The sequence below is a fragment of the Taurulus bubalis genome, assembly GCF_910589615.1.
Source record: "Taurulus bubalis genome assembly, chromosome: 14".
NCBI lineage: Eukaryota > Metazoa > Chordata > Actinopteri > Perciformes > Cottidae > Taurulus > Taurulus bubalis.
In genome coordinates, this window is record NC_136602.1 from 1,858,848 (window position 1) to 1,884,985 (window position 26,138).

Below are 26,138 nucleotides of genomic sequence, written 5' to 3' on the forward strand. Positions count from 1 at the left end.
GTGTGTGTGTGTGTGTGTGTGTGTGTGTGTGTGTGTGTGTGTGTGTGTGTGTGTGTGTGTGTGTGTGTGTGTGTGGCGGGAGAGGGGGGGGTTCTCATTTAAATTCTTCAGTCCGGTCTCTGGGATCTGGTTTAATGAGCTGAGCAGCAGAGGCAGACAGCTGACTCCTGGATGTGTTAGAGCCAGCTTTCCCACCGAGTCCCCGTGTGCACCGCCAGACTACTGTGGCCACACACACACACACACACACACACACACACACACACACACACACACACACACACACACACACACACACACACACACACACACACACACATTTTCCTCTTTCCTCTGAAGCCTCTCCAGCACTGCAAACTCTGCACACACACACACACACACACACACACACACACACACACACACACACACACACACACACACACACACACACTGTAAAGGTCCAGGGCTTTGCCAAACTGCAGCAGACTGGGTTTCTACTCAGAAGCTCTCCGTCACTGAACTGGTCAGACTGGTTCTGTTCATCTAGAACCTGGAGGTCAGAGGTTCTAATCCCTCCTGCGTCGACTCGGACTGGAGAACGTGACACCGGGGGAATCACGTGTCTCACCCTCACCAACACGTCTCACCCTCATCAACACGTCTCACCCTCACCAACACGTCTCACCCTCACCAACACATCTCACCCTCACCAACACGTCTCACTCTCATCAACACGTCTCACCCTCACCAACACGTCTCACCCTCACCAACACGTCTCACCCTCATCAACACGTCTCACCCTCATGTCTCACCCTCACCAACGTGTCAGACCCTCACCAACGTGTCTCACCATCGCGTCTCACCCTCACCAACATGTCTCACCCTCACCAACGCGTCTCACAAACATGTCTCACCCTCACCAACATGTCTCACCCTCACCAACGCGTCTCACCATCGCGTCTCACCCTCACCAACATGTCTCACCCTCACCAACGCGTCTCACAAACATGTCTCACCCTCACCAACATGTCTCACCCTCACCAACGCGTCTCACCATCGCGTCTCACCCTCACCAACGTGTCTCACCAACATGTCTCACCCTCACCAACGCGTCTCACCATCGCGTCTCACCCTCACCAACATGTCTCACCCTCACCAACGCGTCTCACAAACATGTCTCACCCTCACCAACATGTCTCACCCTCACCAACGCGTCTCACCATCGCGTCTCACCCTCACCAACATGTCTCACCCTCACCAACGCGTCTCACCATCGCGTCTCACCCTCACCAACGTGTCTCACAAACATGTCTCACCCTCACCAACATGTCTCACCCTCACCAACATGTCTCACCCTCACCAACATGTCTCACCCTCACCAACGCGTCTCACCATCACGTCTCACCCTCACCAACGTGTCTCACAAACATGTCTCACCCTCACCAATGTGTCTCACCAACATGTCTCACCCTCACCAACGCGTCTCACCAACGCGTCTCACCCTCACCAACGCGTCTCACCAACGCGTCTCACCCTCACCAACGCGTCTCACCAATGCGTCTCACCCTCACCAACGCGTCTCACCAACATGTCTCACCCTCACCAACGCGTCTCACCAATGAGTCTCACCCTCACCAACGTGTCTCACCCTCACCAACGTGTCTCACCCTCACCAACGCGTCTCACCAACGCGTCTCACCCTCACCAACATTGCTCTTCCCTCTTGTCGTTGTCCTTTTTTTTCCACAGACGTCACAGACTGCAGGAAAAGAAGCAGGAGGTTTGCTCTCTTGGCAGAGGAGACAGACCTGGAAAAATAAGTTCACCGCAGGAGGACGGCCTTCAGGGGCTTTTGGGGAACTACTGCCCTCTGGAATCAAAACCTTCAAATAAATGTTGCCGTCACTTCCTGACACTTTCCGTGTATGTTCTGAATCTGCAGACGTATCCTTGCACCAAGTAGCCGACATGAAGTCTTGACACTCGCTGGGAAGAGGAAACCGGAGCGTCGTGAACTCATAATCCGGAATGGAACACCGCAGTAATCTGTGTGGATGTTTGCTCCGGCTTGTTAGGGAGTGTGACAGAGCGGTCCGGCTCCGGCCAACACGGACGAATACGACACCGGTGTTAATCTCCGGCCCGGCGGGGGCAGCAGGCGCACAGACGGATCCCATTACATCTTTCATTGGGCCCCAGCGGGCCCCGGCCTGAACAGAGGGATTACTGGGGGGCTCTCGCAGTCACTTAGCCGTGCGCTGAGTGGCTCCCGAGCGAAAAGAAACCCACGCAATCCAACCTCTGACATCATCAAACGGGGACGCGGCGGCGAGGGGAGAAGCAGCGTCCCGCTGACTCACAAGAGGGGGAACAATGAGACGCCACATTCCTGCAGCCGGGACGAGGAACGGAATCCGTTCACGAGCACGTTCTCATCCTGGTGGCGGGCGAAGGGAAAATACTTTTGTTTGTATTTGTTTTAGCAAACGAAGCAGAGAGAAGAAGAATACGAGAGGAGGAGTGGAATGAGGATGAGGGCGTGGATGCATTTGTTAAGGGAAGAAGAACAGCTGCTCCGGCCTCAAGTTCCTGGATTGAACTCAAGGTCCGCCGCGTGCACCGCCGCTCATGTTCTGCCGAGTGCCGAGATAGATAGCGCAGATGGAGCCCCCCTCCACCTCTCCCCCCACACCCAAAAGAAACCCGACAGCTCTATTGAGGCGCTCTGTTGTGCACCTGTCTAGCAGAACTCTTTTTTTCTTTCCTCTGGCTTCATTCTGCCGGATTCCTCCGTGATTACCCGGCAACATGCCGCTCCGCCGTGACATCAGCCGGCAATTTACATCCAAATTAGAATCAGATGAATAAGGAATGGCTCTTTCTCTTTCTCTTCCTCTAACCCCCCTCCCTTCTTATTTCTTCCTCTCTGACCGATTTGGGCCAAGTCAGCTGAAATGAGACATGACTTCCAGGGAGACGGGCTGGATGTCTCTATGAAGGCAGCGCTCTGAAGTGGGCGAGGAGGAGTTCTTGGAAGGAGAAACACTTTCTATCTGACTCACATCAGAGTTCCTATGAGACCAGTAAACTCAAGCACAATAACAACGCTGATTAAACACTTCATAACGGAGGATAAACTGCGAGAGAGAAAATAAGCATTGCAGCTTGAGGTCAGGGTTGAGTTCAGGTTCCAGTGAGTTACAGCCATCCTAGCCCCCTCTTGTGGTTACATATCCACAAGTGCTTTTTCTTCCCCCCCCAAGAGTCTTCTTGAAGAATTTACAGGCCATATTAAAAATAACTGCGATGATATCTGCAGCCACAGAGCAACAGTCTGAGTTTTTACAGAGTAACGGGAGCCGGTCAGAGAGTCAGTTAGTCTTCAGGACGGATCCTCTGTGGAGGCTCAACGTCTACCGTCAGCTGGAGGCAGCGGTGGGATCTTTACTCCTCCAGGTTGGAGCTCATCGTCCTGCAGTTTCTGCTCATGAAGCAACAGTTTGGCGTTTCTCTCCTGGTCAAAGACTCGGTTCAGGCGTTGCCTTTGGAGCACGAGCTGCACCCAAGATGCCAAATAGTGAGCTTAGGTAATTCATTTAAAATGAACCGATCATGTCGGGTTCTTTGCATTGCAGTCTATATATATATATATATATATATATATATATATATATATATATATATATATATATATATATATATATATATATATTATTTTATATATATATATATATATATATATATATATATATACATTGATGTCATGATAATGATATACATATGATAATATTGCAGTTATATCGCAAATAATACAGTGCAAAAGGACTGAGAGATCATCAACATGCGTGCAGAAAGCTCAGGTGCACATGTATGCATGCACACACACACACACACACACACACACACACACACACACACACGCACACACACTGAGCGTCAGGTCCAACAAGCAATATATTGTATTATTCATGAGGGAGAAAATATTCAAATAATTATGAGCTTCTGCTTCTGCCAAACAGTGTTTCTGTGAGAAAGAGAGAGAGAGAGAGGGAGAGAGAGAGAGAGAGAGAAAGAGAGAGAGAGAGAGAGAGAGAGAGAGATAGAGAGAGAAAGAGAGAGAGAGAGAGAGAGAGAGAGCGAAGAGAGAGAGAGAACAAAGAGAGAGATAAAGGAGAGAGAGAGAAAACACAGAGAGAAGAGAGAGAGAGAGAGAGAAAGGAGAGAGAGAGGAGAGAAGAGAAAGAGAGAGAGAGAGAGAGAGAGAGAGAGAGAGAGAGATTCTCACCACCAACACTTCATCCTCCTCTCTGTTACACATCAGTTTGTCCGGATGAAGTTGTGTTAAAATGAGCTTGAAATAGTCACAAAATATAATTTATTGGTTACAAGCTTTGTGTTTGTTTTGGGAGAATGTTAAATTAAAAGTGTTTTTTTTTTTAGTTGAGGCAGTTAGGTTGAGGCAACTAAAACACTACTTAGGTTTAGGCAACTAAACCACTAGTTAGGTTGAGACAACTAAACCACTAGTTAGGTTGAGACAACTAAACCAATAGTTAGGTTGAGACAACTAAACCAATAGTTAGGTTGAGGCAACTAAACCACCAGGACCATAAACCGTGAGTTGGCCCCGCCCACAAATAGTCGTCTTTTTGGACGTTATAAAGTGTGACACTCGCTCTGACTGTTGTTTCGTCTCATAGATGCATTTCATCTGTGATCCTCCAATATCACTCATCACTGACTGTATTCATATTATTTCCGTGCTGAGCAATACAAAACCTGACAATTCAGTCCCTTGAGCAATAGATTTGTTGGGACTATTTCGGCGAAATGCCGTGATCCTCGGCTGAAACGACTAAAACGGGATAGAATAGAAAAATATATCACGTTATTATTGTTATTATTATGACATTTAAGAGCCTGTACTCCTCCACCCCTCAGTGATCCCTCCTGTCAGAGCGCCGGGTGTCACTCAGCCTCGCCTCTGTTCTGCTCGTGTTAGCTGTCAATCACTTTGATTGGCAGACAAGTGTCAGAGTGAGGGAATGTCGCGGGGAGCCGGCGAAGAGCAGAACGCCGCGGCGTCAATCTCAATATTCCATCTGGGCGACCCCGAAGAAGAAGAGGCGCCCGGCGGCCTCCAGGCTTGAACTGTAATCGTGTTAGGCCAGCGGCACGCCGGCCGACACATTATGAGGAGATTCCATTACTCCATTATGCATATGTGTTTGCGTGCGGCTGGCCGCAAAGGAGGAGAGAGCATCGGTAAATAGGCTGGGTTCAGCCCATCAGGGGCCAATATGTCTGGCCCCAGACACAGCTGGGGTCCTCGGGGGTCCTCAAATTGGTGATCATTAGAGCCGTAATGCCGGCGCTTTGCTCCGCTAATGCCTCAACGCAGGTCACCAGCCAGCAGAGAGGACGCTGCTCTGTTCCCTTTCCTTTCACTGTCGTCACTTTCATTCACAGAGGACGAGGAGCTACCCTCCACCTCCTTCATAAGGAGTTACCCTCCACCTCCTTCATTAAGGAGTTACCCTCCACCTCCTTCATTAAGGAGTTACCCTCCACCTCCTTTATTAAGGAGTTACCCTCCACCTCCTTCATTAAGGAGTTACCCTCCACCTCCTTCATTAAGGAGTTACCCTCCACCTCCTTTATTAAGGAGTTACCCTCCACCTCCTTCATTAAGGAGTTACCCTCCACCTCCTTTATTAAGGAGTTACCCTCCACCTCCTTCATAAGGAGTTACCCTCCACCTCCTTTATTAAGGAGTTACCCTCCACCTCCTTCATAAGGAGTTACCCTCCACCTCCTTCATTAAGGAGTTACCCTCCACCTCCTTTATTAAGGATTTACCCTCCACCTCCTTCATAAGGAGTTACCCTCCACCTCCTTTATTAAGGAGTTACCCTCCACCTCCTTTATTAAGGAGTTACCCTCCACCTCCTTCATAAGGAGTTACCCTCCACCTCCTTTATTAAGGAGTTACCCTCCACCTCCTTCATAAGGAGTTACCCTCCACCTCCTTCATTAAGGAGTTACCCTCCACCTCCTTTATTAAGGAGTTACCCTCCACCTCCTTCATAAGGAGTTACCCTCCACCTCCTTTATTAAGGAGTTACCCTCCACCTCCTTCATAAGGAGTTACCCTCCACCTCCTTCATTAAGGAGTTACCCTCCACCTCCTTTATTAAGGAGTTACCCTCCACCTCCTTCATAAGGAGTTACCCTCCACCTCCTTCATTAAGGAGTTACCCTCCACCTCCTTTATTTAGGAGTTACCCTCCACCTCCTTCATTAAGGAGTTACCCTCCACCTCCTTTATTTAGGAGTTACCCTCCACCTCCTTCATTAAGGAGTTACCCTCCACCTCCTTCATTAAGAAGTTACCCTCCACCTCCTTTATTAAGGAGTTACCCTCCACCTCCTTCATCAAGGAGTTACCCTCCACCTCCTTTATTAAGGAGTTACCCTCCACCTCCTTCATAAGGAGTTACCCTCCACCTCCTTTATTAAGGAGTTACCCTCCACCTCCTTTATTAAGGGGTTACCCTCCACCTCCTTTATTAAGGAGTTACCCTCCACCTCCTTCATTAAGGAGTTACCCTCCACCTCCTTTATTAAGGAGTTACCCTCCACCTCCTTTATTAAGGGGTTACCCTCCACCTCCTTTATTAAGGAGTTACCCTCCACCTCCTTCATAAGGAGTTACCCTCCACCTCCTTTATTAAGGGGTTACCCTCCACCTCCTTTATTAAGGAGTTACCCTCCACCTCCTTCATTTAGGAGTTACCCTCCACCTCCTTCATTAAGGAGCTACCCTCCACCTCCTTTATTAAGGAGCTACCCTCCACCTCCTTCATTAAGGAGTTACCCTCCACCTCCTTTATTAAGGAGCTACCCTCCACCTCCTTCATTAAGGAGTTACCCTCCACCTCCTTTATTAAGGAGTTACCCTCCACCTCCTTCATTTAGGAGTTACCCTCCACCTCCTTCATTAAGGAGCTACCCTCCACCTCCTTCATTAAGGAGTTACCCTCCACCTCCTTCATTAAGGAGTTACCCTCCACCTCTTTCATAAGGAGTTACCCTCCACCTCCTTCATTAAGGAGTTACCCTCCAACCCCTAAAGCCACAAAGCTTCATTCAATGAGCTGCTCGTCTCTGGAGCATCGGATCAAGAGGTATTGTTTACTTATGTTCTTATCTATTTGTTTACTTATGTTCTTATCTATTTGTTTACTTATGTTCTTATCTATTTGTTTACTTATGTTCTTATCTATTTATTTACTTATGTTCTTATCTATTTGTTTACTTATGTTCTTATCTATTTGTTTACTTATGTTCTTATCTATTTATTTACTTATGTTCTTATCTATTTGTTTACTTATGTTCTTATCTATTTATTTACTTATCCATTTATTTTTTTGTCTATTTATTAACTTTTTTTCTTATGTATTGATTTACTCATTTTATTTCTTACTAGTATTTCTTACTTGCCTATATTCTTACTTTTTTTTGTACTTACTTTCTTATCTATTGTTTACTTATTTTCTTACTTATTTAAATATTTTCTCATCTATTTATTAAATTATTAAATTATTCCATACTTTTTTACTTCCTTACTCGTGTTCTTGCCGATATTCTTACTTGTTTTTTTACTTACCTATTTTTGTACTTATTGTCTTAACTATTTATTCACTTATTTTCTTATCTATTATTTACTTATTTTCTTTTTTAAATTTCTTATATTTAAATATTTTCTTATCTATTTATTTCTAAAATTATTCACTTATTTTCTTACTTATTTTATTCCATACTTGTTTCTTCTTACTTTTAATTTAATTACTGATTGCCTTTCTACTTGTTTGTGTTCGCGATGCGTTCAAAGACCTTTGGTTTTGTGAGTGTCGTCTCCACTCTCCAGTCCTCCGGCTCAGGCGTCTCATGGAAACCTTTCCACCGCACCAGGAAGTGAAATGCTGCTTCTCTGTCTGCTGTTGATTATTTATTAAAAGTGTTTAACAAATCTGCAATTCCATGACAACTGGGCATCTCTATCTTCTGAAGAAGAGCGTGTGATTTCGATCGAGAGCTCCAGAGCGGCTACTAAAGGAACCTTGTGGAGCCGTAGTGTTTTCATGAGCTCCATGCTGCAGATATGTTACTAAAACAGATTTGAATAACTTGCATATGTTCCACTGCTGCCTGCATCTTCACACATGAAGACAGGATCAACACATTTTATTTAAAAGCATTTCAACTTTTACAATTTGTACAAAGTTCCTGTAGATTCCTGTAAACAATTCAGTGATGACCTGAGTTACTCCAGACGTGTCAGATATGATAACACTATGAAACATAATCCCGAGCTCCTCCCTCTGCAGCCTCCAGCTCTGCTGTCATTGTGAATGAGAGCAGAGTTTTACAGATCATGAGGATATGAAGAGAATCGTGACTCATCTCACAGGATCCATATTTCTCCTCAACGAGACGAGGAGATGTTCGTCGACGTCAGCTGGCAGTTTTTTTATGCTTTTATATTTTAGAGCCTCAAGCGGATTGAGGGCCGTGATCATGTTCAGTTCATAACTCTCCAGGTTATCGATGCACTTTCACATCATGAAGCGCAGCGGCAGCATCAGCATCAGCATCAGCATCAGCATCAGCATCAGCATCAGCATCACACACCTGAAGGACCGGGCAAACCAGTCAAACCAGTAAAGTGTTGGTTTCACCACTTTGACTGCTCCCTCACCTCGCCCCCTGCTCCCTCACCTCGCCCCCTGCTCCCTCACCTCGCCCCTGCTCCCTCACCTCGCCCACTGCTCCCTCACCTCGCCCCCTGCTCCCTCACCTCGCCCCCTGCTCCCTCACCTCGCCCCTGCTCCCTCACCTCGCCCCCTGCTCCATCACCTCGCTCACTACTCCCTCTTCTCGCTCCCTGCTTCCTCTTCTTGCTCACTACTCCCTCTTCTCGCTCACTACTCCCTCTTCTCGCTCACTGCTTCCTCTTCTCGCTCACTACTCCCTCTTCTCGCTCACTTCTCCCTCTTCTCGCTCACTGCTTCCTCTTCTCGCTCACTACTCCCTCTTCTCGCTCACTACTCCCTCTTCTCGCTCACTACTCCCTCTTGTCGCTCACTGCTTCCTCTTCTCGCTCACTACTCCCTCTTCTCGCTCACTACTTCCTCTTCTCGCTCACTACTCCCTCTTCTCGCTCACTGCTTCCTCTTCTCGCTCACTACTCCCTCTTCTCGCTCACTGCTTCCTCTTCTCGCTCACTACTCCCTCTTCTCGCTCACTACTCCCTCTTCTCGCTCACTTCTCCCTCTTCTCGCTCACTGCTTCCTCTTCTCGCTCACTACTCCCTCTTCTCGCTCACTACTTCCTCTTCTCGCTCACTGCTTCCTCTTCTCGCTCACTACTCCTTCTTCTCGCTCACTACTCCCTCTTCTCGCTCACTGCTTCCTCTTCTCGCTCACTACTCCCTCTTCTCGCTCACTTCTCCCTCTTCTCGCTCACTGCTTCCTCTTCTCGCTCACTACTCCCTCTTCTCGCTCACTACTCCCTCTTCTCACTCACTACTCCCTCTTGTCGCTCACTGCTTCCTCTTCTCACTCACTACTCCCTCTTCTCGCTCACTACTTCCTCTTCTCGCTCACTACTCCCTCTTCTCGCTCACTGCTTCCTCTTCTTGCTCACTACTCCCTCTTCTCGCTCACTGCTTCCTCTTCTCGCTCACTACTCCCTCTTCTCGCTCACTACTCCCTCTTCTCGCTCACTACTCCCTCACCTCGCTCACTACTGCTCCCTCACTCCCTTACCTTCCTCACTGGTCCCTGACCTCCCTTAATGTTCCCTCACTCCCTCCCCTCGCTCACCACTCCCTCACTCTCTCACTCCTTTGCCCCCTCACTCCCTCAACTCGCTCACTGCTCCCTCACTCCCTCACTCCCTTACCTCCTTCACAACTCCCTCACCTCGCTCACTGCTCCCTCATCCCCTTACCTCCCTTACCTTCCTCACTACTCCCTCCCTCGCTCACGGCTCCTCCCACATGGTGGTCAGTCTCATCAGAGGGGATCATTTAGCGCTAATGGTCGGCTGCAACTGGACCCGGTCCGTCCAGCAGCCGCCCCTCAGCTCTGCAGCCGCTGTGGCAAAATGTCACCTCTGAAAATTAGCCATCAAGCGCGGGGCGATTCCCCCCGAGCTAAATTGCTATATAAGTAGCGCGGCGGTAATAGGTAGCAATCTGGAGCTAATCTGATGAGATCATTTGGAAAACGTTGAACCGGTGGTTAAGAGGAGGGGGTCTTTGTGTGTGTGTGTGTGTGTGTGTGTGTGTGTGTGTGTGTGTGTGTGTGTGTGTGTGTTTATGCACGAGAGTTTGATTGTAACGAAGCATCATCAAAGCCTACACTGAGGCCGAGGACTCGCGTGGACACAGCTGGACGCTCGTGTGTGTGTGTGTGTGTGTGTGTGTGTGTGTGTGTGTGTGTGTAGGGAGGGGACAGGATGGCAGGGGTTGGTGTGTGGAGGGTGAATATTACTGTCGGCGGGCACCAGATGCCAGCTGGCAGCGGCACAAAGGGGAGAGAGGGGAGTGGGCTGAACAATTACTGTTATTCATGGCTGAGCCAACAGAGAAGCTCTCTGCCATCAGAGGCACGCAGGCCGGATCAGCACATACGTGTGGATTCAGGCATGGAAACCACAGAGTATAGCTGGTGGTGGCAAACACACAACATCTATCTCTCACACACGCGTTAATACATGTGTGTGTGTGTGTGACACGTTGTGAAAGAAAACTTGGACCACAGGTTTTTCTTCTTCTTCTCTTTGTTCAATAGTCGCTGCACAACCTAATTTTCTCATAACCCACTTTTTTTTTTGCAGAGAAGTACAGTAATTGTTATTAGGCTCAATCAGAATGGGGTCAGCACTGGAAGCCACTCGGCCCCCGTGTTTAGTGATTAACATTTCACAGTGAATATCTCATTACGGGAGACAAAAGGTTGCTAATAGGAGCCCCTCCACCTCCAGTCTGCATGCAATCAGTCCTGGATCCACCAGCAGCGCCGACATTTATGCTTCAGTTCCTCAATAATGTGAAACACTTGATGTCCACAAACAGAACACATGAGACTTTAAACTGTTTACATTTAGAGAATGTGATGAAACACTTGATGAAGGAATCTTCTGCTTGTGTTAGTCGTTCTATTCACGGCAACGTCGGTCAGCTGGTTCCAGTGGTAACTTTGTTAAATATATATATATATATATATATATATATATATATATATATATATATATATATACCGGCTCCAGTAGAGACCTGTCAATCACCTTGTAGCCCCGCCCCTAAAGCGTCCTTGCCCCTGCTTTATGGTCTGTTTGACTCTAAATGACCATAATGTACTAAATGAACATCATGCTGTATTGAAGAAGACTTGAAACTAGAGATTGAGACATAAACTCATGTTTACAATGTTTACTGAGGGAATACATCAAGAGTCATTTATATAGACTTCTATACAACCAGAGGAGTCGCCCCCTGGTGGTCAGTAGAGATATATGTTATACTGTTACCTATAATATCTCATAGTAGCTCATAATTCTGTCCACTTGGTTTAAGCTTGGATGTCGTCGCTTTAAGGTCGCCAGCTCTTCAGATTGGAGTGATAATAATATAAAAAAGGAAACGAGAGAATGCTCTTTCGGCTCCTTTAAATAAAGTGTGGACGTTATTTGAAGGCTGTGAAATGAAGACACGGTGTGATCTAAACCGACAGAAACCAAGCAAGACCTCATGTGCTTCTGATGAGGAATCACAACATGCTCCCTTTCCCTTCTGCTCACCTCCACTGGTCCTCGGTATGAACAGAGAGGGACTGTGTGTTTGGATGACTGCCTCTTTTGGAAAAGCACCCTTCTCTGATCTGCCTGTGTTGACCCTTGCTCGACCCCGGAGGCCTCATCTCCCTGGATAACAAGACAAAGAGGGTAAAAGTGTTGATAGTGGCAGACGGTGCTGGAATTCTGGGCAAATGTGTCAAATTAGTTCTCACGTCTGGAGCCTGGTTCCTCTGCACCTCGCCGTGATCCCTTGCTCCCTTGCTCCCTTGCCTGCGCTGCTCTTTACACCCCGGTCGATCTCACCCCTCACTCCTCCCACAATGCAACGCTCCATTCCTCCTGTGACCCTGTCCCTGGCTTCTCTCTCTCATCCTATACGTCCACACGTTGGGTAGAGAACCACGGGGGTGAAGCCCGCCGCCCACAGATCTCTGTGAAAACCACAAGAGCTGCTGCAGGATCTCTGTATGTGTTCATTGTCTTTTATTCAGTGTTCCATATACACTCACATTGTCAAGAAGCACGGCAGTGGTAGCATTTTTTAGATATAACCTGCTGACTGATGGCAATGGCAAATTTTGCAACATTTTGCATTTTATTATTATTAATTTTTCCTGTTTATCACTAATGGCATATGACACAATATGAAAAATGAAGCATGGCCGACGCCACCAATGGCTTCCACCAGATGGAAGCTAAGCTAACCCAGCTAGGACCTCAGGCTACTACACTACCCAGCATGCTCCTGGCTGTCTGATGCCCAGTCGTAGGAAAACAAGATGGATGAAAGCAGCGGGGGTCGGTGACGGTTGAGCCCACGTCCTCACAGAGACCGGACCCATCGTGGTCCGGGACCAGGACACCGTGATGTTGGTGCTCAAACAGTTGAAGGTGACGGACAATGATTTCCTCATGTTTATATTTTAATGTTAAGATGTCGGCCATTTTATTTGCACAGATATTTTTTTGTTTTTGCTGCTGTTTACATTCCTTAGGATGTTAATAACAAAAAACGCACTACGGGAGTGTACAACTGTGTTTGATGCACAACAAAAAGGAATTTTGTTGTGCATCCCTGTGTTGCGTATTAACAATAAATCCTTGAATCCTTGAATGAAGCAGTTTAAAGGCAGCGGGTCAAACACAAGCATTGTCATAATATTCTGTCTGCAAATTCACATCACCGGCATGGCCACCTGTAAACATCAAAATAACCTGTTCTCATCCCGTGTTCGTAGCAAAACCTACGAAGGTGAATGCATTGAAATTGGTTTCATTCACGGGGATCAGACCTTGAGCCAAAAAACGCCCAGCCGGACCGAACGCCGGAGAAGAGATGGGAGCTAAGCTAGCTCCACCCTCTCAATTTTGGTTGCAAAAAAAAACAAGATGGCGACGACCAAAAACCAAGATGGCAACGCTCAAAAACCAAGATGGCGACTAAAAACCAACAGAGCGAAAACCAAAATCGTTGACGGTAATGGCCAGAAACCAAGATGGTGACCACCAGAAACCAAGATGGTGACAACCAGAAACCAAGATGGTGACCACCAGAAACCAAGATGGTGACCACCAGAAACCAAGATGGAGTCTTCCAAACCTTCGTGCACACGGCGGCTATGTTTATTTCTTATATAATGTCGATGCAAACACACGGTTCAAACTTTATTTGTTTAACGAGGAAGGAAGTTACCTCCAGTTTTCTGGACTTAAGCAGCAACTTTGTTTGTTTATAATATTTGAGGTTATTGAAGGATTGTTATTAAACGTTAAATCTAAAAGAACATAATGTTTGTATTGATTTTCCAATCTTTCCCTATCCTGGACTAAGTTGCAAAAACACGACCATAAGTGAATGTTGATGACGCTTCAGTTCCAATGAGTTAAAACTAAATGAAAAGTAACAAATATGCGGACAGCAAATGTCAGTGAGAACATTTGGAGTCAATATAAACTCCTGTTAATAAAAAATAATGTAATGCGTAATATTTCCAATAAAACTAAATTCGTGCAACATTATTTTTCGGGGTCACGTAGCTCAGTGATTGTGGTCAGTAACATAAAACCAACATATACTTTTATTTTGGTCCTTTTGTCTTAGTTTTGCAGCGTAACCACGAGGGGAACGCGCCGAAACAAAACGACACCAGATGCTCTCGGTGGGCTGGAGAGCCTCCAGTGAACGTGTCTGTTTGTGTGCTATGGAAGACACACACACACACACACACACACACACACACAAACACAGTCATGAGAGCAGAGGAGGGTAAACAGAAGCGGGAATACGCAGAAGTGTGTTGGTGTGTATGACCCACGGACATTCTCCCGCGTGCCCTCCCCAGGTTCCAGAGTTGGCCTCAGATGCTTTCCTCTCCGCTTCTGCAGCCGCCTTCACACCGAACCTCTCAGCCCAGAAAAACCCCTGAGCAAGGTTATAGTGCTCACATGTACTGTACGCCTCACTTATGCATGAGCCACCCTGCTCCTTTCCGGGGGAATTCTGATTCTTTTCCCGCGATAAAAGTTGCATGGCCTTCCCCACTCCGAAGGGAGTAAATGATTTAAGGCCCGGGCGTAGATGGTAAGTAAGCAACTAATGTTAATTCAGCCCTTTTTCTTTTTTCTCTTTTTTTCTCTGATAGGGTATCAAGTGAGGGGCATCGCTGCATTTACCCTCCTGTCCTCCTTTGAACACGGGGTTGGAGCCCATGTCACGCAACATGCCGTCTCACACACGGAATATTTATCCTGGAGATGTGGAGCGACGAGGATCGTTTAAACGCTTCACAATGCACACACAGTGCGCTGGGTGGAATCTTTAAAATAATGAATGATTAAGTAAAAGCGTACAAAGAGCCAACGCTGAAAATTATTTTTCGTATCAACTTGCATTGGATTCGTGTATGTTTTTGTTTTTCTGCAAACATTTTCACGCTCATGCATATGTGTGTGTGTGTGTGTGTGTGTGTGTGTGTGTGTGTGTGTGTGTGTTTCACATTCAGTGCTAATGTGTTGGGCAGCAACCCGTCCTCCACCTGGGCTACTTAGGCCCCTCCCCCTCTCACCGCATCGGAAAAAGCCTCAAAAATTAAAATAGTTTTATGTGTAAGTAAGATTCAGTGAACTCCATTATTTCCTCCACTATTTGCTTGAATAATTCAGGCAGACGGCTGCATTATGGATGGAGTGTACAGTTTGAAGAAGGGGTTCATGTGCAGCCTGCAGCTATCGGGCTTTAACGACGTCGTTAGCTCCAGTCCCTTTCTGCAGGACGAGAACACGCTCTGCAGGCAGGAGGCTGGACCAGAGAACTGAAGGGGCAAAAGGCCAAAACATTTTGGAAAACGTCCCGACTGGCTCATGATGATGTCATCGTGTGATCGTTTACCAGCATCATTACTGAATGTGTTTAAGTTTTAAGTTGTGGTTTGTCAGCTCCTGTTGGAGAGAGAGAAAACAGGGCTCATGCAGAAATGAGCCAAATCATATTTAATGTAATCTGTTTTTAGTGATATTCTTCTCAGCTTCTTCACATCCTGTTATTTTCCTCGACAGATAAAAGACTAAACTGTGTTGCATTATTATTATTATTATTACTACTATTAATATTGTTTTTATTATTAATGTAAATATTATTCTTTAAATATGTATTTTTATTAATTGATAAAAAAAAAAAAAAATATTTTTAAAATTAACTTTGAGCAACATTTTTTTATTTTTTATTTCCCAATTTTGGAAATTAATCAAATTAATATGCATGAAACATATATATATATATATGTGTGTTTAAGCGTCTTTTAGTATATATTTATATATATATATTTTAGCTATATAAAATGAATGTATTATTATTATTATTATTATTATTATTATTATTGTTATATAAAAACATAGTTGAATGGAGGAGCTCCTTCTCCCTCACCATTAGCACCATTAGCACCAGTCCAGTAGAACCACTGGTCCACCAGCAGCCTGTTTAAGAGTCTGGAGTCTTAAACTGGCCCAGCGAGGGTTTACACTATTAGCCGGTAGCAGTGACATCCAAAAACACACACTTACCCGCTCGCTCACATAAACACCCTTCACCAGCCAGCGGGGAGTCTTCCTGTTCCCACTCAGCTGCAGCAGGGAAGCCGAGCACAGGCTCCGCCTAATTACCCACATTCCTCTAATTATCCAATCATAAAGCCATTAGCGGGCTCACACCATATTAACGTGGTCCCGCCCACATGCCAATTTGTGCAGTGCCAAGATGCAACTGGAAGGGCTTCCTCCGGCTCGCAACCTCACCGAGCGCCGAGAAGCTTCTCTTGGGCCTCGGCGAACAAATCATAGATTCATGAACAGCGATCAACGGCAGCTGCAGGTTTTTATTATTTATTTAACAATAAAAGCTCAGCAGTTAGTTCACGTGCCTTTAATTAAACTTAAAGGGTCAACTGTTGCTCAAGATATTCAAGGAAACAGAACAGTGATGGAGCAAACATAGACTTCTATACAACCAGAGGAGTCGCCCCCTGGTGGTCAGGAGAGAGAATGCAGCTTTTACACATGAAGCATAGACTTCTATACAACCAGAGGAGTTGCCCCCTGGTGGTCAGGAGAGAGAATGCAGCTTTTACACATGAAGCATAGACTTCTATACAACCAGAGGAGTCGCCCCCTGGTGGTCAGGAGAGAGAATGCAGCTTGAAGACACTTCAAGCTGCATTCTTCATTCATTCATTGCCAGGATAGTTTTTACACTTGCAGATATTCTGTGTGGTTTGAAGGTTTTTAAGAATGCTTATACATTGTAGCATCCGACCAGAAATGAATCGTGAACTCGTTCATCTTTGTGAACTTAGTGCAAAATAAAAAAAATGGTGAACTAGTTCCTTTTACTCTGTGAACTGAAGTTTGAACTTGCACAACACCGGCTGCTAGTCAGAGCTAACCGGCCGCGAGGAGCTTCTGTCAGACTCCCAGCTTCTCCGATGGAAAGACAGGAAGTCCTGAGGGGCCGGCGGTTGCTACTCCAAGAAACAACCGACCGAAAACAGCTGCTGGTGGCAGAAGACGATAAAACATGTTTGTTTTTACCGTATACATTTTTTTCCCCATGCCTTCTTCTTCCTCGTCAAAACCGGCAGCAGGTGGGTCAGACACGCGGGCGCGTTGCGCTAGTAGCAGCTAACGTAGCATTGAGCTTCTTCTTCTTCATAGTTTTTGTCCCCAGCGACAGAAAACAATGCAAAAGAAAACCAGAAGGAGAAGCTGAACGCCGCTGAATCTATTATTGATATGTGTTCAGTCCCGGCGGCGTGTTGTGTAACAGAGTCTCCAGATTGTTCCCTCCTTTATTCATACCCGTCAGAGGACGGCAGGTTATTGGAGGGAATGGGGCGGACGAAGAAGACACAGAGCACAGATGTTCGGCGCAGCTGGCTCGAGTTAACGGCTAACGTAGACGTGCACAGACTGTGTGTGTGTGTGTGGGGGAGGTGGGGGTCGCTAGCTCTACAGCTAGCTCATCCACCTGACTGATTTGGAGGTCGCAGGCAGAGGTCAAGTCTGCCAGAGTGAAGGGAAAACTCAAAGATAAATATGGTAGGAGCAGAAGAACAGGAAGTGAAGAAGCTAAGTGCATGAAGAAGAATATCATCTGTTTTCTGGTGACTCCAACGAGACAAATCAAAACGTGAAAGTTTAAAAGTAGCAGCAAGGGAATTATCATATTATATGATATATTATATATAATGAAGTACCCTCTGAACCCCAAAAGGATGGTAAAGCATGTTTTCTTTAAACAATCGGCAGGTTTATCAAAGCCAGAAGCTGTAAAAACCCTCATTATTGTCAGGTTTTCATCTTTCTGACGGCCCTTAAACACATCTTTTGTAGCCAAGACTAAGCTTCAAATTGTTTAAAATTGAATCAAAAATAAAATAGTCTTTATTTCTCTTTTAAAGACACAAATACATCACTTCATCTCACCAGATCCTGTAAGAAACACAACATTATGAAGCCATGAGAGCAACAGTCACGTGAGGAAAACGCCTTGAAACTTTCGACTGAACTGCGTTGAGCAAAAAAAAAACACTGCTCGTAATTATGTTTCTACATTTATGAAAACGGTGTATTTCCTTTGGTGTAAGGTACGTAACGTATACTTTGCTTTTCCGTGTCTGGACTGATGGTCGAGCGCTTTGAGCTTTAATGGACTCCAGCAGGAAGTCGTGCCAAGAATGACACCGAGAACGCCGGCGCTGGCTCCGGCACAAACAACCCACCGAGAGGAGGAGAAGAAGAAGAAGAAGAAGAAGAAGAAGAAGAAGAAGAAGAAGAAGAAGAAGAAGAAGAAGAAGAAGAAGTATGAGGAGGAGGAGGAGGAGGAGGAGGAGGAGGAGGAGAAGAAGAAGAAGAAGAAGAAGAAGAAGAAGAAGAAGAAGAAGAAGAAGAAGAAGGACACAAACTCAAATCCATTCATTCTGCCTTCTTGCATCCACGAACAGCGGCTCCTCCATGACCACATTGTTTCGTTTGATGACTTTTCATTTATCCTCGTTTATCGGACGGCGTGATCAAGGTGACGGCGCATAATGGCGCTTTGTCAAAGCCGATCCGTGCCCAAGGTGCGGACTGACAATGGAGGATCTCGGCGTCTCCGCACACAATAAAAAGCCTCCGCCTCCCGTCGGCACGAAACCAATAAACGCAGCCTTTGTTTTAGCTGCGCGGCCATTGTTCCGTCTTCATAAAGATTTTTCTCTTCTTTGGCACAGATGCTTTTTTGTTTTCGTCTCCGACCGAGTTTGAACAAAGACGCTCACTCGCTTTTGATTTCTTTCTTTCTTTCTTTTCCTCTCGCAGTCGCCTCGAGTGGAAACGCATCACGCGTGTCCAGTGAAATGCTGCAACAAGAACTCGCAACTATAAATGGTCCCATTAAAGGAAAACCTCAGAGCACGACCACTTCCGCACATCCGGACGAGTCCGAAAGGTTTTCAACCGCCGGTTTTCCCGTGAAGACGAATGTGTGTTGTGTGAAGTGGTGAGCAGACGAATGGATGAGTGATGATTGTTCTGCACCTGTTGAGCGAAGACGTGAGCCAAAATGAATGAAAGTTTTTAGAAAAAGAATTCAAGGCTGCATCCGGATGTGTTTGTCTTCCAGTCTCCTTTGTTTTGCTCTGGCACCTGTGGAGCTTCTGGTGAGGACTTATGGGATGATTTTTGGGGGAATTGGAAAACAAAAAGTAATTAATTATCAACGTTTTAAGACTGGAAACAATGTATTTCTACAATGATGAAAATGTATTTTCTTGATAAAGCTTACTCCATTCTCCCAGACATCTCACTCATATTCATGTATATTGTAGATATACAAAAAGACACCTAAAGGGTTAACGCCCAAGTTACGCATCAAGTGTCTTCTGCTGCAGAGAATCAAGGCAGGAATTCAAAGATGGAGTCCTTCAGACAGATGTTGGCATGTCTTTGCTGTCACTTCGCCTGCTAATGAATGAGAGATCACATCTTAAAGAAAGAGATGTGATCTTGTGATATAGAGAGGCAGAAGATACCGGACGCTTCAATCGGACCTCAAGAACCACGAGAGCGGGAGAAAGAAAGAGAGAGGACTCAGAGTAAAGCGCTTCCACGTGTGTGAGGAGCAGCGACTGCTGTGCAGCGCCCCCTGTTGACGGGCTTCCTCCTTGAGAGTCAATGGAGTTAAGGTAAGGTAAATAGTCCATAAGAGCATCGTGTCATAACCTCAGGATGATTTATTTTTAGCTTCGATCACATGGGACAGGATGCAACACAGAAAAGATGTGAACACTGGATTACAGTCTGTGCATAAAGACACACAAACACTGCTTTAAATGACCTCAGCTGGGTCGTGAAGTAGTTAGTGATATGTCTATTTTGCTGCTGATTGGCCTCACCGGGCCGGCGGGCGTCCCGCCAATGGATAACGCTCTCGACTTGTTACTGAGTACCACTCACCCTCAGCCCGACGGGTCACTCAGGAAATCCACATGACTTCACAGATGCACAGAGACAGAATCGGCCTCCTCCTCCTCCCTCGCTCCTCTTTTTGCAGGGTCCCCCCCTCCCCCCGTCATCTCCAGGTCATAATGCAACATGACACCAGCGGTTGCAACAAGGCCGGCCAGCCAACCCGAGCGTTTAAGACCAATGAATATCATTTGCTCCCGGTAGGTTCCCTGGCGCTTCCAGACGCTGCCACCGCCAGACTGAATCAGCATTCGCGCCTGTCATGTCTCTGACGTGACAGAACACACACACACACACACACACACACATACTGTAAAGGCGCACATGCATCAACACACACACACACACGGAGAGCATCGTCCGCCTCTGGAGACCACTTTGTTGTTTCTGATGCTTCTGTCATCCTCAATACGCTTCACGCTGCTCTTACAAATCCACACAGATTTCTCACATCTCACACTCCCTTTAAAAAAAAAGAAAAAGAGAAAGCTTTCAAGGGTTATCGCCATGCAAACCACATTAGGAGCCTTTACAGGTGAAAGCAGCCGCGGTGAGATGCCCTCCCTCATTAGGGGGATTAAAGACGGGGCGGCCCCCTCGCCTCTCACCCCGGCTCTGGTTTCCTGGCTTAGGCCGCTGTTTAAATTCCCCCCTGCACTCTGAAAATGTCCTCCCTGGGGATCCCCGGGGCTTTGATCACACACACACACACACACACATACACACACACCCCTAACCCTGAAGCGCCCCACCATTGGGATGGGGGTAAGAAGGTAGGAGGGGTTCAGGGGTAACGCTGACGGAGATAAGAGAGATGAGGTCTAGTAGAGATCAACTGGGGTTCGGTGAGGGGTGTGTGTGTGTGTGTGTGTGTGTGTGTGTGTGTGTGTGTGGTGGGGTAATGAACCCCAGTAATACCCCCTCCACACACACATTTAAATAGCCTAATTACCTGCCAGATCTGGTGCAATGACAGCACCTGCATTGAGGGGGTCAAAGCACGCGGTCTTCGGGACGCGCTAACAACCTTGTTAGGAAATACCTCACGCTAATGAGAGCTAATCACGCCGCGTGTTTAGCTTCATGCTAATGGCGGCGCATGAGATCTTAAAAGCGAGCGCGCGGACCCGGGCGCTAAATCGTTTCATCTGGAAGGCGCCGGCCGCCGCGCCCTCGGACGAGGCCCCGGCTTCACAAGACGGGGCCGGGGCGCATCAATCCCTCACGTGCACGCGCATCACATGCGTGTGCGTGCGCGGCAATTATAATCAGTATTTGACATGCAAGAAGTACCGCGAGGGCTCATTTGGATTGGCGAAGGAGGAACGTGGGTGCATGAGGACGGAGCTGATTTTTTAAAGAACCCACAGGAAAAACTCTGAGCTGTAATAATTCAAAGGTTGGAGCGACTCAAGTCTCATTTCCCTAGAAAGCACGAGTGATGTAGAGCAGGCCTGTTTGGATTTCCCTCAATACCTGTAGTGTATATTTAACCGTGTCCTCTCTAATCCTTCTCCAGCATGAAGTACAGTGCATGCGCTGGACGTACGCGAGGAAATCTATTCGCAGACATCCAGGATATCAAAGCAGATCGGAGATAGAGCGGCTGCCAAAAGCGCTATCTCATCAAATTAAACGTTTATTGTGATAAAACAAACGATGCTCCGATTAAAGCGGCAGTGTGTGACACAAAAAATGAAACTGCCCCGAGGCCCAAAGCCGTGACCAAATACAAAGTTTTCAGAGGAAGCGATGAAGGAAATTGGGCGGAAAAAGAAGGAGACAAGGAGACAAGGAGACAAGGAGCCATTTGGCGAAAGAGCACTGCAGGTTTTGAGCCGATTTGGAGGGAAATATGTCGGACATGAAGAGCTGAGGCACTTTGAGCTCTTCAGCCTCGTCTTATCACATTTACTCTTGATTACAATGCGTCACGTGAATAACGACACAGCGCCGAAATCTGTAATAACTACTGAGGTCACGCTGATGGGAGAGATTATTGTTAAAGATATTATCTGAAGAAATGCGCTGTTTCTTTAACACATTTTACAAATTGATGCTGGGATTTTTTTTGCAGGTTTTTTTTGCATGATTACGTGGATTACATACGGTTTGATTTAGTGGGATAGACGAGTGAAGCTGTCTTTAAACCTGCATTCTCTCTCCTGACCACCAGGGGGCGACTCCTCTGGTTGTATAGAAGTCTATGCTTCATGTGTTAAAGCTGCATTCTCTCTCCTCACCACCAGGGGGCGACTCCTCTGGTTGTATAGAAGTCTATATAAATGACTCTACTTCTCTTGATTTATTCCCTCAGTAAACATTGTAAACATGAGTTTATGTCTCAATCTGTATGTCTCAATGCTTTAGGGGCGGGGCTACAGGGTGATTGACAGACAAACGCCACGCGGCTACATCATCATCAACCTTTTCTTTTCTTCCGTTTCTTTTCTTTCTTTTCTCTTTCTCTTCATCCTGAGAGGACTCTTCTGTAAATGGGCGCCTGCACTTAGCCGGCTGAGTATCACCGCGCTGCACTTGATGCTAAGTGCTCGTTAAGGTCCTCGAGGTCAATTCATTTTCAAAATGCGAAAACAATCTCGCATTCAAACACAGAAATCACACACACACACACACACACACACACACACACACACACACACACACACACACACACACACACACACACACACACACACACACACACACACAGGTCGAACGCATCTCATCCCTCCGGCTTTTGACGACGATGAATCACTAAACGACTCTAAACAAACTCCTCTCCGAGCCCCGGATGAATAAGTGAGGGCATAAAAGCTACATCGATAGCATTCTAACGCATTAACGTGCCAAATAAATAAATAAGTGGTGATGCAAGCGGGGGGGATGCGCATTCTTTTGTACATTGAATCTATTTTATCGGAGCCTGTAAAAATAACTTGACGGAGGCTAATTGTGCTGGGTGCTGAATAATGGATCACAGCGGAGACGGACTTCCTGGAACTGGTTCCCCCCCGTGAAGCTTTCGGTTCCTCTCCCCCCGTTTGCCTTCAGGTAAAAAATCTGTCACAACCCCCCCCCCCCCCCCATCACCCACCCATCACCCACCCCTCTTCTCTTCCTCGTCTCCGGTTCATCTTCGTCCTCCTCCGACGTCGTCCAGGAGTTTTTAAACAGGAAGTGAGGACCGAAAACTTTTTTAAATGATTGTTTAAAGGAGCTGTTCTAGTGTCGGTTTGATTTGTGAATCAACACGTTTTTTAATAATACGTTTAAGTTTCTTTCTACCTCAAATTGCACAAAACAAATAATTTCATCAGAAATCCAACAAAGAGCTGGAAAATCAAGCAGCTGGTCCACAAGGATCCCTTCTTTTATTTATTTTTTCCATTGTTCCATTAATACTATCTATTTTTTTCCTTTCTTATCTTAATTCATAGGAGTATTTTCTTCCTAAATACACACAAGTTAAATGATAAAAGAAATAAAATATTGCATTTTTATTGACTAAAACAAATCTTCTCAGTCGTAGTTTAATTGATATTTTATCAGAGATAATTTTAGGAAGTTAAACAGCTCGTATTTTATCTCTTTAAAAAAAAGGAAAATACATTTGTCCCATTATCTTTCTTGATAAAGAGAAACCAGGAAATTTATGTTGTGGTGAAAACATCTGGATTTATTCTAGTTCATCACCAACACTACATTTCACTAGATTGCATGTGAACGCATCATGAGAAACTGATAATTTACCTTCAGCCAGTGTTCATTTTCACTGAGCAGAGCCTGAACGCATCATAATGTAACTGAAGTGAACCTCCTGTTGGTTCTCCGTTAGCGATGCTGCTAACCTTACTAGCTCTCCTCCTGTTGGTTCTCATTTAGCGGTGCTGCTAACATTACTAGCTCTCCTTGTGTTGGTTCTCCATTAGCGATGCTCAGGGCTCTCAAGTTTTTAAGACAGGTAAGAGTGACATATCCTCCAACCCCCCCCCCCCCCCCCCCCCCCCCCCCCCCCCGCAGGGACCAACCCCCCCCCCCCCCCCCCCCATATTATTATTAGCTTTATTTTCATTGGTTGCTGGATTACATCTCACCCAGATACAACAGATACGTTTTTCTGATTGGCTATTCCTGTAGCCCATTTATTTTTTTTGATTGGCAGGGGGTTCGGGGGAGACGTGCTTGATTCCTCCATGGTGAGGGCAGCGCGACCAGGTCATGTTTGCGCGCTGCGGCACATTAAATCATTAAATAGCCTAGAGGTTTTTTTCAGCGTGAGAAATACGATGTGTGGCGGGAGGGCGGGACTTAAGGCTGAAATGCGTGACAGTCACGCTCAATGCGTGACACTTGAGAGCCCTGGCGATGCTGCTAACGTTACTAGCTCTCCTCCTGTTGGTTCTCCGTTAGCGATGCTGCTAACGTTACTAGCTCTCCTCCTGTTGGTTCTCCGTTAGCGGTGCTGCTAACGTTACTAGCTCTCCTCCTGTTGGTTCTCCGTTAGCGGTCCGCTCCACCTCGACCACTTCCTTTGAAAGTGACGTCTATTTGCTTCACACACGCCATCACAGCGACTCTCTCGAGGCCCTTCGGGGTCGTACAGCGCCGCTTGAAGTCAGATTCTCATGTTTAAGACAACGGAACAACAATTAAATCCGAAAGTTGTAGTTTCCCCCTAAAACCCTGAAACCCTGACAGCCAGCGGAGGACACCAGTAATCCTCTTACTCTGCACGACCCCACGAGTGGGAGCGAGGCTTTGTTGGTAAATACCCGTATCAAGTTGTGTTGCTTCGCGTCTAATATGGCATCAAAGTTCGTCGTCCATGTGACCGGGAGGCGAGTTGAAAGCGAGGTTGCGTGTTTGCATAAGCGTCTCGGCCTCATCAGAGGAACGTGTGCAGCTGATGGAAGACTGCTTACACTGATTCCCTGCTCGACCTCGGGCTTGTTAAAAGAGCCGCCGTTTGAGATGTGTGTCCCGCGGCTAATGAGTTGCTCTTTTGGAGAAAAAGTTTTTAAAAAAACAAGTCATCGCCGTCGACGTCAAAGAGAGGACTGACGTGTCCTGTAGGAGCTTTCCAGAAAGCATCCAAACAGGCTGCAATTACTATTGTTTCCTTTTCCTCTTTGTTCGTGAGAGCTGCCATGTCACACTCACTGTGCCGTTCATCCCAAAAACACCCAGCGCTGCGAGACAGATTTTTCTTTATATTTCGTTGTTGCCGTGGCTTCTGATAAACTGCAGATAACAGCTGTGATAATCGCTCTGACAGACACGACGTCGCTCAGGCAGATAAGTCGGACTCTTTTGCAGCATGAATCAAGATAAACATCTCAGATACGACATCTCCTTTAAATAGTCTTCATCGGAGTCTTAATTGGACAAAGAATATCTTATGAAAGGCGGTTTGGGGGCATTAAAGTTTAATTTAAAATGTATTTATTCAATATCTATTTTAGGATGAAATAGACAATTAAATAAATGTTATATTCTATATTTATGTACTAACTAAATTAAATTTGAACACACTGGGAAAACATTGTTGTTGTTTCGAGTGTGATGCAATAAACAATAATGGTAAAAAGGGTGGAACATCGTCGGCCATGTTGGCTCTTAGCCCAGTGTGTTTATCGGTGAAATAAAATGTATTATTGTATTTAAAAAAATAAAATGACAGATAAGATGAAAGAAAAGCAAGCCTGCAGACTTCGTTTAGCTCGGCTCTGCTCGTTACCCGGCTGGTCGGCCGTCCATTTATGTGTCCATGCTATGATGGGAGAGGAGACCGTTCTTATCAATATTTCATATAATCATATAATGTTGCGTTTGGTCAATCTGCCTTTTATGGCCTCGTGCTATCTTAAGCTGAAGCCGTCAGTACTTAGGGCCGCAGAGGAAATCAATGGGCAGGATAACATCAGCGGCCTGCTGGTTACTGTAAGTTCAGCATGACTATGTTAACGTTTCCTGTAATGTTGACATCACCATGTTGTTATGAGCACTGAGGGAGAGACGCGGCTAATGGCTCCCACGAGGCCAAAGAGCCGAATGTTTGACAAAGAAAAGTTACGTCTGTCTTATATTTCATTTGTGCACATTTATTTCTCTTCATGAGTGTACACATATATATTGTAATGCTTTCTTCATGTGAGTAAGTTATGTGTGCACAGTGTATTATTTTAAATATTTAAAAAGGAAAAAGCCGCCTTTCTTTCCCTACATGACCTGCGTGAGCTGTTTGTGCCGCCGCCGCCTCCTGATGCTACCTGACGTCTGGCAACTGT